We start from the raw sequence: 13,298 nt of genomic DNA, 5'->3' as shown, positions 1-13,298 counted from the left end.
AGCATTGTGTAGGCCAGAAACCTGTACATGTGACTGTGTGACTTCGTGGCTATGCTATGGGAAACACACATGTGTTGTTTTTGACTTAGGTAAGCACACTCAGCAAGGTTAATGTACACTCAGCAATGTTATATTTAGAATGGTACACTGTGGAGAAAAACATTCCTCAGACACTGGAAGACACAGCCAAACTATTCTATTATGCTTTGTTATATTCTATTTACTTAAAATGTATACTTTCATAATAAATGAGTTTAAAAGTTTTTTTTTTTTTTAAATAAGCTAAGTGTTAAGATTCCACAATTAAAAAAGAAGTCAGATGGTCTGATAAATAATAGTGGCAAGCAGAGACAGATGGAGAAGCAAGTTCATTGGTTAAGATAACAAGAATGTATGATTTATTGGCTCAAAAGAGACAACAGAAATGTATAAAAATTAGAGTCTGGTAAATGGGAAGTCAGAACGGACAGCTGGCCTTCTCGAGTTTGTTGGTTTACTCAATAAACTCTAACGTTTGACATCTGGAACCCCTGACTCTGAGAGTTTTCTTGCATAGAGGGAAAGAATCTTCAACATTCCACAACAATAGCCACCATCTGGGTTATGATGTGGCAATCAATAGCATGTGCCTCATACGTGACAAGGGTTTGAAATGAGACTTGGAGAGACATATCGGTTAGTGGGGTTTGTTAAACACATAAACACTGCTTATTTTTAGAGATACTTCTTTGGAAGCAGATAGCTGGAGACCTGTTACTTATTCTGAATTTCTGAATAAGGTTCCAGAAACATTGCCATTCTCTCTAGTCAGAGAGTGTTTGCATGGATGGGAGAATAAATTTGCACTAGTCCCACATACCTGTGACAATATCTAACAGTCATACCCAACATGGGGCACAAACCCACAACCCTAAGATTAAGAATCTGATGCGCTACCAAGTGAGCTAGCCAGGCCTACATCTTTGTCTTCTGTGTGATGTCATTTATTTCTAAATCTTTAAAGTACATGCCTGAAATTAATCCTCCCATTTCACAGGTGTCTGACAATAGGATCTTCCAAAGAAAGGTTGGGCTTAAGACTAGGGCTGGACTAAGATTTACTTTTATTTCTTTTTCTGGCATTTGTCTTTCCACAATTCTGTACACTGTGTGATGTAACATTTGAGGATTTGACAAGTCAGTCCTGTAATTGTTCAACCAAAATGTCAAAACATTGGTATGTGTAAAGAAATGCAAATGCTTTGGAATGAGATTTTCTTCCACTTTGCTGGTTTCACTATGCGAAAATTCCCCCTGCGACTTTTATACTTTTTTGGTAGACTAATAGTCATATTTAACTGAAAAAACAGCTTTGTATTGAAATGTACGTTACAACAGAGACAGAAGGACCATGGTTTGAGTCCCACCTCCGACATAAATAAAACTTTGAAATTACTACTGATAGTCTACAGAAATATTGGTGATAAGTACATTGTTTGACTTCTGTTTAGTTTGATAATGATTCTGTTTAATTAAATGCAAGCTAAGTCATTTCTTTATATATGAGTACTGTTATAAAATGCTGGTAGTGAAAGTAAATCACTCGTCACCCAGATTCATTTATGGGTGGTTTGATGATGATATTTCACTGTAAATTGCATAAAATATATGCATACTTTTTTCAGTGTATGAACACTTTTTACATTTTGTATACTTTTATGCCTTGTTTCTATATTGGTCTTATTACAAAGTCTGCTTTTCATAGTATGAGATGAGATGTTTTATATTTATTGATTACCCATATGAATATGAAGTTGCTTGAAATGTGCCATATGTGTTATATATATATATATATATTATTAAAACATTTTCACCCAGGCTCACAGAATGATTACTGGAGCAAAAGGACAGTGTCAAAGACGAATCAAAGAGGAGTCACTGTTCTATGAACCATAAAATGTCTGCTGATGGATAATAATAGTAGAAATGAAAGACACAACTGCAGAGAAACTATATACATATTAGTAGAGACTATTTACAAAAATATATAAACATTTAAAATGATGTGCAAATATTTTTTTCACTTTTTCAAGCCACTGTTCTTTTGTAAGAGTCTATGTGGCAGGGCAGTAGATATTCTCTCTATACTGTCTGTGCACGGTCACTGCTGTTCTAAACTGGCCACACTTCCTGCAGGTGTTTGCCACCTTCCTGTGGTAGGGACGAGGGACAGTGGTTTGAGATGGACCAGCCATGGCAGTAGGTGGGAGGACGTAACTGGTTTGTTGATTAAAATTCAACATGGCTGGGGGTCTAGGAAGAGGGTTTTGAGGGACAACAATGAAAGTGAAGGTGGGGGTAGTGTGGGAGGCAAGGGTGACAGGTGAGCTGGGAAGGACAGGGGTTGGTTCAAGGTAGCCAACAGGCCGAGGAATTAGTGGCCTCAGGGTGGTTAGCTTGGGTCTGGCAGCCTCAGTTGAATTGCACGGGGCATGCCTTTTCAGTCTAGCTTTCCCTGCAGTGCTCTTTGGCAGGTTGTAGACATGTTGGGCCTGGGGTGGAGCAAAAGCACGGACACAGGCAGGCGGGAGAGGCTCAGCAGCAACACTAAGAGGGTCAGGCAGATCAATCCCCTGCAGCAGAAGAGTCTGGTCTTGCTTCTTAACCCTGTCATTGTGCCACTAGACCAGAGTGGTTTGATTGACCTCCACCAGCTGCAGAGTGGTGCTCTGCATGATGGCACTGTTAGCCAGGATAAGCTGCCGGATCTTGCAGTAATCCTGCAATATAAGAGACCACCTCGTCAGCTAGCTCTTACACTTCTTTCTGGGACTCTTGTGGATGCAACAGAGCCTGATGAAAATGGCCTCCACAAGATGACAGCAGTCTGGCCATTGGGCAGGCGAAGCTGTGGACCCTAACACACATCGCTTCAGGCTGTCCACTCCAGGGGTGAAAACAGCCTTCTTTTTTGGAGACCTGAACCTCCCAGTGGTCAGCCTGTCCTGGTGTCTGGCAGCAAACACCACCCGTTGCTTGTCATATTGAAGCAGGTTCTGCCACAGGTGCACAATGTCTTCAACCTGAAGAAGAATAAAGTATAGAGGCATAGATGAGTTAAAAGGAAACTGATAAAACGAAACTGATAATTTAACAAGCATAGTCCACTCACACTGTTTTGAATAACTGATTTTTTTTTCCATGTTAGGGTATTTTTGCTGACCTGCTGTCTGCTGAGGGTTAGCCCTGTCTTTGTCCTCAGCTCCACCAAATACTCAGCCAGGCTGTCCACCCGGTCCATCCCAGGAATATTTTGCTCATCCACAGCCTGAAACAGTATCATTTCAAATTGTAAAGAAAAACAGATCAATGAATACATCTTAATGGTACCATTAACAATAATTTCATCGTATTCATCGTATTACAAATTAATTTCTACTTTATGAATATGGCAAGTTCCTACTGTGATATTTACATACCAAAAGTCCTCAGGCTCCTGAGTGGGGGAACCAGGTTCATACTGGACTGTGGATGCAGCTGCCTGGGAGGAGGCAGCAACAGGTTGGGTGGAGTGTGCAGCTGGCTGGATGGATTGTACAGATGGCTGGATGGATTGTGCAGCTGGCAGGGATGAGGAACCGGCTGGCTGGGAGGACTGTGCAGCTGGCTGTAAGGAGTGTGCAGCTGGCTGGGTGGAGTGTGCAGCTGGCTGGTTGGAGGCATCGGCTGGCTGGGAGAAGTGTGCAGCTGGCTGGGAGAAGTTAGCAGCTGGCTGAACTGTGGGTGGGGTCCAGTCAGCTTCAACTTCGAGGAGGAAACTCAGTGTTGGGTCCTCATTAAAGTCTTCCTCAAATCCCTCATCCTGCTCTTCTACATTTACTTCCTCCAGCAGCTGGTCTGTGTTCTCAGAGTCAGCATCCATTGCCTGAAGCGGTTGCCCTATCTGACTAAGTAGATAGTCCACTCAAATTAGCTCTCCTAAAATAAAAACAGAATGCAGATTAGTAAACAAATAGCCCTTTACTTAGCAGGAAACCCATTTCTGTACAAAACCTTGTGCTGTACAATGTACTAGTATTGTCACGATACCAAAATTTGAGTAGTCGGTACCAATATCAGTAAAATGTCACGATTCTTGATACCAATTTCAATACAACAGAAAAAACAACAACTAATTTGCTAATAAACACAATCATTTTAACTATTTAAAAAGTTCAATAATAATGCAAAGAAATAATAAATGAAAACAATGGCACTGAGCTACTAAAATTACCAAGCCATGAGAAGTGAGTGATTTCATCTTTATCTTGTCAATATTGCTGTTTTTTACAATAAAATCTCGCCAAGGCAAGCATTTTGAAGAAGTGCATTTAATCGCTCTCATGCAGTCATAGACACCCACATTATCACGAGCGCTCTTCACAGAGAACATATGCGGCATTTGAAAGCGCCGCCTGTCGACAGACAGAGCGCGGGAACCGAACTGAGTCGGTACTGCAGAAAGACTGGTATTGTTACATTTTCTACATTTTAATATTGACTTGGTACCGAAGTATACTTTTGATATCACTGCAATGGACAGTGAGAGTCTTACCAGTGTATTGTGCAGGAGGTTGGAAGGTGGGCACAAGCTTCTCACTTAAAACCTTCAGGCTGTTAGTGTTGATGGACTGCACTACCTTGCCTGCATAGGTGAGAAGAGAGGAGGGCTTGGTGGGATGCTGCTGCCTGGTCCTGGTTCCACCTGTTCAGGCCTTCCAGGAGATACAACTGAAAATTCAATGTGTTAGCACTGGTTCCTGTAAAGAAGTGAACAATGAAAAACATGAAAGTGGGATAAGAATATTTCATGAGTTCCCTCAGAAAAAATAAAGTGATATTATATTCTATTGCGTTTAGTGTATATATTATACTGCAATAAAAATAAGCCACAAACATGGAATGAACCTGTTCAAGTGGCAATGGAAAGACTCAAGGGAGGTTGAGCCTCTAGCACACCTGTACTTGGTGAGAACTATCCCTCCCTTGGTGGTGGTGGTCCCCGTCTTAGTGTAGAGAGACACACCTTGCACATCCTGGATGCACTTCACATGCTTCATCTGAACACGCCAAATGTGCTCTATCCTCTCTGTGTCTAGCAGAGAAACAACCATCAGATCTCTCCCCTTCTCCCCCTTCAGCTCCTGGAGAAGCTTGTCAATGTGGCGGGTCATGGACTCCACTCCATGGGTCCTCCGACGGCAATAGAGAGCCAGCTGTGTTGGTAATGCGCCGGTTCACCACGTAATCGGTGATGACAGGCACCCCTTCCTCCTGCAGGTGCTCTCTCTTTGGTTGGTGCAACAAGGCAACATCACGTGGGTCCCACTCAAAGATGCATGCAGAGTGACATGCCATGAAAGCTGGGTAGAGAGGATGGGCATCGGTGGTGCACCCCACTGCCAGCTGACGCATGAAGTGCCAGATGTCCAGTCTGATAATCAGGTCAGGCCATTCTCCAAACCTGGCCTGTAACTTGCTCTGCCCCTTCTCTACGCAGCAGCCAGAATCCATGTACAGCAGCACTGGTGGAGCCACACCTGCCTAGCTGTACCTGTTGGTCAGGCCAGAGACGATGGTGTCTAGACCAGGTCCTTCCTGAGCAGTCAGGACACTGATAAGTATTTGGCCCATCTCATTTCCTAGAGACATCAGCCACTGTGCTGTCCCCCTGGCTGCACCCGGCAGCTTTCTTGTGATGTGAAATCAAAAGCAATATATGTGAAAAATATTAATAATGCATAGCACAAATTATTCTAACTTTTTAGAACAAAAAAACTTTTTTACAACAGGTAAAACACCAGTAATAATGTCAACGAACTACCTGCTTTGTGGAGTCCATTTATAAAATGGTCCCAAATGTGGAGGTAATGCTGGCCTTGATGTGGTCTATACGGCTGATAATGTCCCTCCCGTAAACCGACAGCAGCCACTTGCTGGTCGGGAAGTCGATGGGCTCTGGAAGCTTCTGGTACACAACAGGTAAGAGGCTAGGGTGGTTGATAAAAGTCGCACACTCCTCCATATAGTGCGCCAAGCGGTCAAGCTACTCCTCCTCATGGTTCTCCCTCAGCTGCTTTACTATTCTGGTGGGGCTGTTGCCCAGCGTCCTCTCCCTCAGCATGCGTATGACACGAATGTCACATGCATACTTTTGTGTACAAGAGGAGATTTGCTTCAATTATTATTCCATGCTAAATAAAAACACTTTCATTATATTATGCATTTACTTTATATTACACATTTCTGCATATACACTTTTGAAATTAGATTATTAACCATGCCATATTAATGACAGGTGTTATAACTATCATGATTATAAACTGATTTCAAAATTCCGTATGGTGTGTGTAGATTGTAACTCACTTCTGTATCAAGATCAGGTGGAACAGTCTCCTATGGGGCAAGTTGATCTGGTCTAAAAAAGCTAAACGGCAAACCGAGAATCTATAATAGAACTTAGCCAAGTAGAATTAAATGGGAATACTAAGAGTAGGACAGAGAATCTGTAAAACAGAACTTAATTGACTGGGGCTAAACGGTGAGTCAAGAATCTATATGAACCAAATCAGACTAAACAGATAAAGCTGAGAATCTATAAGGACTTAGTCTAAAACGTACTAATATCTGAAACTGATTAATCTGTAGTTAAAGGACCTGTGTCCGGCCAGCACAGGACCCAAATAACATTGAAATAACAAATGCAGTCTAGAAGAGAGAATTTAAAAATAATAAGATACAAAACTTAAATTCAGAGCATAGATACATCATAATTGGAGTCAGATGAAATAAAGAAAATAATTAATGATAAGATTAATAAAACGTGGAACTCAAATCAAATAATCAAAGTATAATTTAATGTTGCGCAATATAAGACAGAACACGTAGGAGACCTTCAGCCACATCATTGGTACCGTCCTTGGACCAGTGGGTGACTTCCCCCTTACAGTCTTGAACAAGAAGCCTACACGGTGATCTGATTCAAGCATTCAAAATCCTAAAAGGTATAGACAATGTCGACCCATAGGACTTTTTTGACCTGAAAAAAAATAAACAAGGACCAGGGGACACAAATGGAGATTAGATAAAGGGGCATTCAGAACAGATAATTGTGAGGGTCTGGAACCAACTTCCCAGTAAGGTTGTTGAAGCTGACACCCTGGGATCCTTCAAGAAGCTGCTTGATGAGATTCTGGGATCAATAAGCCACTAACAACCAAACGATCAAGATGGGCTGAATGTCCTCCTCTTGTTTGTAAACTTTCTTATGTTCTTAAGTGTTAAACACCACAAACAGTCTAGGGGCTTCAACAGGAGTCATTAAAAAATAGGACATACTCCTATTGGTGCATCTCAATAAATTAGAATGTCGTGGAAAAGTTCATTTATTTCAGTAATTCAACTCAAATTGTGAAACTCGTGTATTAAATAAATTCAATGCACACAGACTGAAGTAGTTTAAGTCTTTGGTTCTTTTAATTGTGATGATTTTGGCTCACATTTAACAAAAACCCACCAATTCACTATCTCAAAAAATTAGAATACATCGTAAGACCAATAAAAAAAACATTTTTAGTGAATTGTTGGCCTTCTGGAAAGTATGTTCATTTACTGTATATGTACTCAATACATGGTAGGGGCTCCTTTTGCTTTAATTACTGCCTCAATTCGGCGTGGCATGGAGGAGATCAGTTTGTGGCACTGCTGAGGTGGTATGGAAGCCCAGGTTTCTTTGACAGTGGCCTTCAGCTCATCTGCATTTTTTGGTCTCTTGTTTCTCATTTTCCTCTTGACAATACCCCATAGATTCTCTATGGGGTTCAGGTCTGGTGAGTTTGCTGGCCAGTCAAGCACACCAACACCATGGTCATTTAACCAACTTTTGGTGCTTTTGGCAGTGTGGGCAGGTGCCAAATCCTGCTGGAAAATGAAATCAGCATCTTTAAAAAGCTGGTCAGCAGAAGGAAGCATGAAGTGCTCCAAAATTTCTTGGTAAACGGGTACAGTGACTTTGGTTTTCAAAAAACACAATGGACCAACACCAGCAGATGACATTGCACCCCAAATCATCACAGACTGTGGAAACTTAACACTGGACTTCAAGCAACTTGGGCTATGAGCTTCTCCACCCTTCCTCCAGACTCTAGGACCTTGGTTTCCAAATGAAATACAAAACTTGCTCTCATCTGAAAAGAGGACTTTGGACCACTGGGCAACAGTCCAGTTCTTCTTCTCCTTAGCCCAGGTAAGACGCCTCTGACGTTGTCTGTGGTTCAGGAGTGGCTTAACAAGAGGAATACGACAACTGTAGCCAAATTCCTTGACACGTCTGTGTGTGGTGGCTCTTGATGCCTTGACCCCAGCCTCAGTCCATTCCTTGTGAAGTTCACCCAAATTCTTGAATCGATTTTGCTTGACAATCATAAGGCTGCGGTTCTCTTGGTTGGTTGTGCATCTTTTTCTTCCACACTTTTTCCTTCCACTCAACTTTCTGTTAACATGCTTGGATACAGCACTCTGTGAACAGCCAGCTTCTTTGGCAATGAATGTTTGTGGCTTACCCTCCTTGTGAAGGGTGTCAATGATTGTCTTCTGGACAACTGTCAGATCAGCAGTCTTCCCCATGATTGTGTAGCCTAGTGAACCAAACTGAGAGACCATTTTTAAGGCTCAGGAAACCTTTGCAGGTGTTTTGAGTTGATTAGCTGATTGGCATGTCACCATATTCTAATTTTTTGAGATAGTGAATTGGTGGGTTTTTGTTAAATGTGAGCCAAAATCATCACAATTAAAAGAACCAAAGACTTAAACTACTTCAGTCTGTGTGTATTGAATTTATTTAATACACGAGTTTCACAATTTGGTTGAATTACTGAAATAAATGAACTTTTCCACGACATTCTAATTTATTGAGATGCACCTGTATCTCAACTCAAACAAAACATGCAATAATTATCACCACTGACCACAAGAGGGAGCCTGTTGTCTATAATGTAGTAGCAGTGAATTATTCCCTCTTTGATTTCATCCCCAGCAGTTATTAAAAGTTTTACTGGCATACTGATATAAACATTGCTGCATATAATATCAAATAAACACATTCAATACAAATAAAATAACTTTTTCCTTGATGTTTATTTCAACTGAGGGGCTTGAAGGATATATTAGGTGGCATATTATGCCTTTAGTTTTTGAACGCAGATGCAAATGTCTTAAACATCACAGACTGCAGTTTGTAAGTTTGCCCACAACAGTGAGGAACTACCAGCATCAAAGTGTAAGGGCCTCATTTATCACACAGCGGTACCATGTTAACACACATTGAGGCTCTGTACCGTGTGCTACTGTGTACACCTGCTGTATTCACCAAGCAGTGAAGAGCAGCCTAACCTGTGGTTAACAATGCATGGGAAAAGTACCACATGCAGGTCATTTCAATATAATTCATGATGTTAATAGATAGTAAATGTATGCACATTACATCAGAAATACCGTGAGGGAGGGATTTGATATTCAAGCCATTATTCACTGAGTGTCTTCTAGTGTTATTGAAGCCAGTGACAACTTCACTGCACTTCAATCATGACGGTGCTGCTGTTTAATAAGCAGTACTGCTGCATTACCCTTTAATGAGTGCATTAAGGACTGTGCTAATCAGATTCCAATGCTACTCTTAATTGCTGGGCTCTGTTGTATATTCCCACTGTCCTGGGAGTGTTAATGCCAGGGCAAGTTACTAATCTTGCTATTTCTGAAAACACAGTGCCAAGTACTGCTTTAAACACACACTCCACACTTGACTCCATTCCAGGTGTGTTGAGTGGAATAAGGGCTCGGCTGATTGGCTCTCCTCATATGCTCCTATTAAAGCTGTTCTTTGTCAAGTCCTGCTGTCCTGGGAGTGTTCATGCTAAACTGCTAATCTTGCTCTGTCAGAACACACAGCACCAAGCCTGTGTTTACACCACTGCTGGGCTACAAGTAGCTGCTGTGCCAAGGAAGACAATTTGCTTAGAAAAGACACTTTGCATTGGCAGCACATGCTTCAGTGCTCTGGGTGTGTTTATAGCCCTGTGAGTTTAACACTTCATGATTGAGAGCTGCCCTTCATGGCAACAGAATCCACAACAACAATGACTTTTATCAGCACCTTCATCTGGGCACTTGTCATCTGCACTCAGGGTTAGAATAATTTAGAAAAATGCATTTACAAAAAAGATCTGTTTGTTGGATAATTTACAAAAGTGTCAAAAATAAAACAGGCACAAAAAAGAAAAAGTCTTGCAATTGAATGAGTTTTCATAATTAATTAAATCATTACTATTTTTTTCTATATGGTATTTATTATTTTCAGAATCCAGTGGACAGTATACTATGACTCTAGCAGTGAAATCTGTTCTCCAAGGAGACACAGTTGATCTGAGCTGTAAAGTCAGCAGTGCAGTGTACAGCAGTAGCTATGGCAACTACCTAGCCTGGTACCAACAGAAACCTGGAGAAGCTCCCAAACTCCTTATCTACACTACTGGTCAAAAGTTTTGAAACACTTACTCATTCTTTATTATAATTGTTTTTTTTTTTTTTTTTTTCACATTTTATAATAATAGTAAAGTCATCAAAACTATGGAATAGCATAAATGGAACTATGGGAATTATGTTGTGACTAAACAAAATAAATAAAAACTATGTTATATTTTAGCATCTTCAAAGTTGTCACCCTTTGCCTAGAATTTACAGACATGTACTCTTGACATTTTCTCAACCAACGTCTTGAGGTATCACCCTGGGATGCTTTTTAAACAGTATTGAAGGAGTTCCCATCTATGTTGGGCACTTATTGGCTGCTTTTCTTTATTATTTGGTCCAAGTCATCAATTTCAAAAACTTTTTTAAATTTTTTTTTTTTTTATTAAATGTTAGTTTTATAATTAAATAAATTAATATGGTGGCACAATTATATTTTTGTCTACAAAACTCATTACAAACATTTAAGCATACACCTTAAGATCAAAAGATTTTTAAGATCATGAGAAACATTTCAGTCAAGCGTTTCAAAAGTTTTGACCGGTAGTGCATGCTGCAAGTACCCTTCAGTCTGGGATCCCAACTCGTTTCAGTGGCAGTGTATCTGGGACTGATTCACTCTGACCATCAGTGTAGTCCAGGCTGAAGATGCAGGAGATTACTTCTGTCAGAGTTACCATGAACTCAGCAGTAGAGATGTGTTCACACAGTGCTACACATCCGTACAAAAACCTCCCTCATCTCTTCTGCACAGCCAGTGTTGGGGAGTATCGAGATAGATGTAATGGGATTACGTATTTAAAATACACAATATAAGTAACTGTATTCCACTACAATTACAATTTAAATCATTGATAATTAGAATAAAGTTACATTCAAAAAGTATTTTGATTATTGAAGAGATTACTTTGCATTTTATTGTCATTTGTTTCATTTAATATTTAGTGCTTTCAGATGGAAAACATTTATACATATAAATGATGCGATCCAAAGTGCATTTGAACAGTGGTGAAACACATTCTTATGATGTGTTACATTCATACGAGCAGACAGAGAAGTAAGTTTGAAGTAAGTTTGGAGCACAAGAAATAGAAATAAACCTTGTGTAAATTGTCAGCTTTATGCTAAGTTGCACAAGTTACCAGGCACTGTAACGCTTTTCCCCAGAGATAAGTGGTTTAGTCTGACAAATCACGGAGCCAAACAGTAAAAGTCTGTATTCCACACATTTAATGGCAGATACACAGGCTGCACACTCTTCTCATACATGACAAAATTAACAAACCATTAGCGTCACAAAACATAAAATTATAATAAAAGTCAGGGAGAGCAGATCGGTCATCATCCTCCTGCACCTGCACACAGTAGTGATGGGTCATTCATGAACAATTCATTCATTTCGAACGAATCTTTTATGTGACTCAGAAGAACGAGTAGTCTCAGAGAGTGATTTGTTCATTTTGTGTTGGCCACGCATGTGCAATGCGCAACCTCTGTTTGTTTGTTATGTGAAAACCACATAGGCGCTGTACAGGAAACAGAAATGATTAGTTCACCTCTCGAGCCTTTTGGTCCGGGTCATTCGTTCTTTTGTCACGTGACAGCCGTATTCGCTATGCATTGCTCACACAGGAAACAGAAATGATTAGTTCACCTCTTAAGTCTTGTGGTCCGAGTCATTCGTTCTTTTGTCATGTGACAGCCGAATACGCTATGCAGTGATAAAAGAACAAACGACTCCGACAAGAAGATTCCAGAGGTGAACTAATCTTTCTGTTTCTCATAATTTGTTCTTGGCTGCATTATCAATTTTTCCTTATTGGGACTATAATCAAAGTTTGCGTAAGTAGACGTGTTGGGGGGGATTTAATTCTGCTCAAATGAACGAAATGAACTACATGACTTGAATAAAGATTCGTTCATTTTGCTGAACGAGACTCAAAGATTCAAGTCAGTAAAATGATCCGATCTTCCCATCACTAGCACACAGACTGAGGCTGTGTCTCCTTTGGAAGGATTCGTCCTCCAGAGGTCGCGTCCTTTGAAGGCTGCAGTATACCGAGTGTCCTCCTTTAAACAATCCTCATTTAAACGAGATGGCCTTCGTAGGACGAACGGAAACGGAACGTAACATGGTTGCTATGACAGCACACCACTCTTTAACAAGCGCGAGCACTTTGAGTGAGAAGGGAACAAGTCCCTTTAGAAGGGAATGTATACGGAAGCCCTGAACCGCAAGGTGAAAAAAATAAAATAATAGCGTCTGAGTTCCTTCCTTAGCCTAAGTCTTAAATTTTTTTCTCTCTTCCTAAATTAGTTTTTTCTCTCTTCCCAAATTTTTTTTCTCTTTAATTTTTTTTCTTTCTCTCTCTCTTCAAAAAACATACATACGTTACAACCTTGGCCACCAGGTGCCACTATCAGTAAACATGTAATCTTATACTTTTAATGCTTTCTCTGTTGCTATATAGCTGAATAATACATTTATTATTTATTTAAGGGTTTGCAAACCTTAATCAAGACAAAATCAGGTTACATATGTTTGATATGGCATTCGTTGTCGTGTAACAACTGGAGTTATTTTTTTATAAAAAAAATTATTTTCGATGTGTTGAAGGATCACTAAGTGTTGACATGACTTGTTTAATAGAAACCCATTGAAAGTCATAAACTCAGTGCCCCACATCAGCTTCTGGAAATCACTGCGGGACCTAGTTCTTATTTTGCCTCTTTTAAAATCAGACTGTTTGTGTCTG

The 13,298-nt window shown here is 40.3% G+C and overlaps 1 long non-coding RNA gene and 1 pseudogene across 1 annotated transcript; one reads left to right on the top strand and one right to left on the bottom strand.

Moving 5' to 3' along the window:
* Positions 1 to 393: 393 nt before the first annotated feature.
* On the bottom strand, positions 394 to 7,301 carry LOC127442997 (uncharacterized). The gene is made up of 7 exons (XR_007897577.1): positions 6,385 to 7,301; positions 5,843 to 6,169; positions 4,978 to 5,710; positions 4,574 to 4,778; positions 3,459 to 3,957; positions 3,203 to 3,307; positions 394 to 3,062 (listed from the first exon to the last, which is right to left on the bottom strand). It is a non-coding gene; the product is annotated as an uncharacterized LOC127442997 (long non-coding RNA).
* A 2,372-nt stretch (positions 7,302 to 9,673) lies between these two features.
* Positions 9,674 to 11,321, top strand: LOC127442174 (Ig kappa chain V region K29-213-like; annotated as a pseudogene).
* Positions 11,322 to 13,298: the final 1,977 nt, after the last annotated feature.

The sequence above is a fragment of the Myxocyprinus asiaticus genome, chromosome 6 (assembly GCF_019703515.2).
Source record: "Myxocyprinus asiaticus isolate MX2 ecotype Aquarium Trade chromosome 6, UBuf_Myxa_2, whole genome shotgun sequence".
Classification (NCBI taxonomy): domain Eukaryota; kingdom Metazoa; phylum Chordata; class Actinopteri; order Cypriniformes; family Catostomidae; genus Myxocyprinus; species Myxocyprinus asiaticus.
The sequence above is the reverse complement of the archived record's forward strand: the minus strand, read 5'-3'. Positions and strand labels throughout refer to the sequence as shown.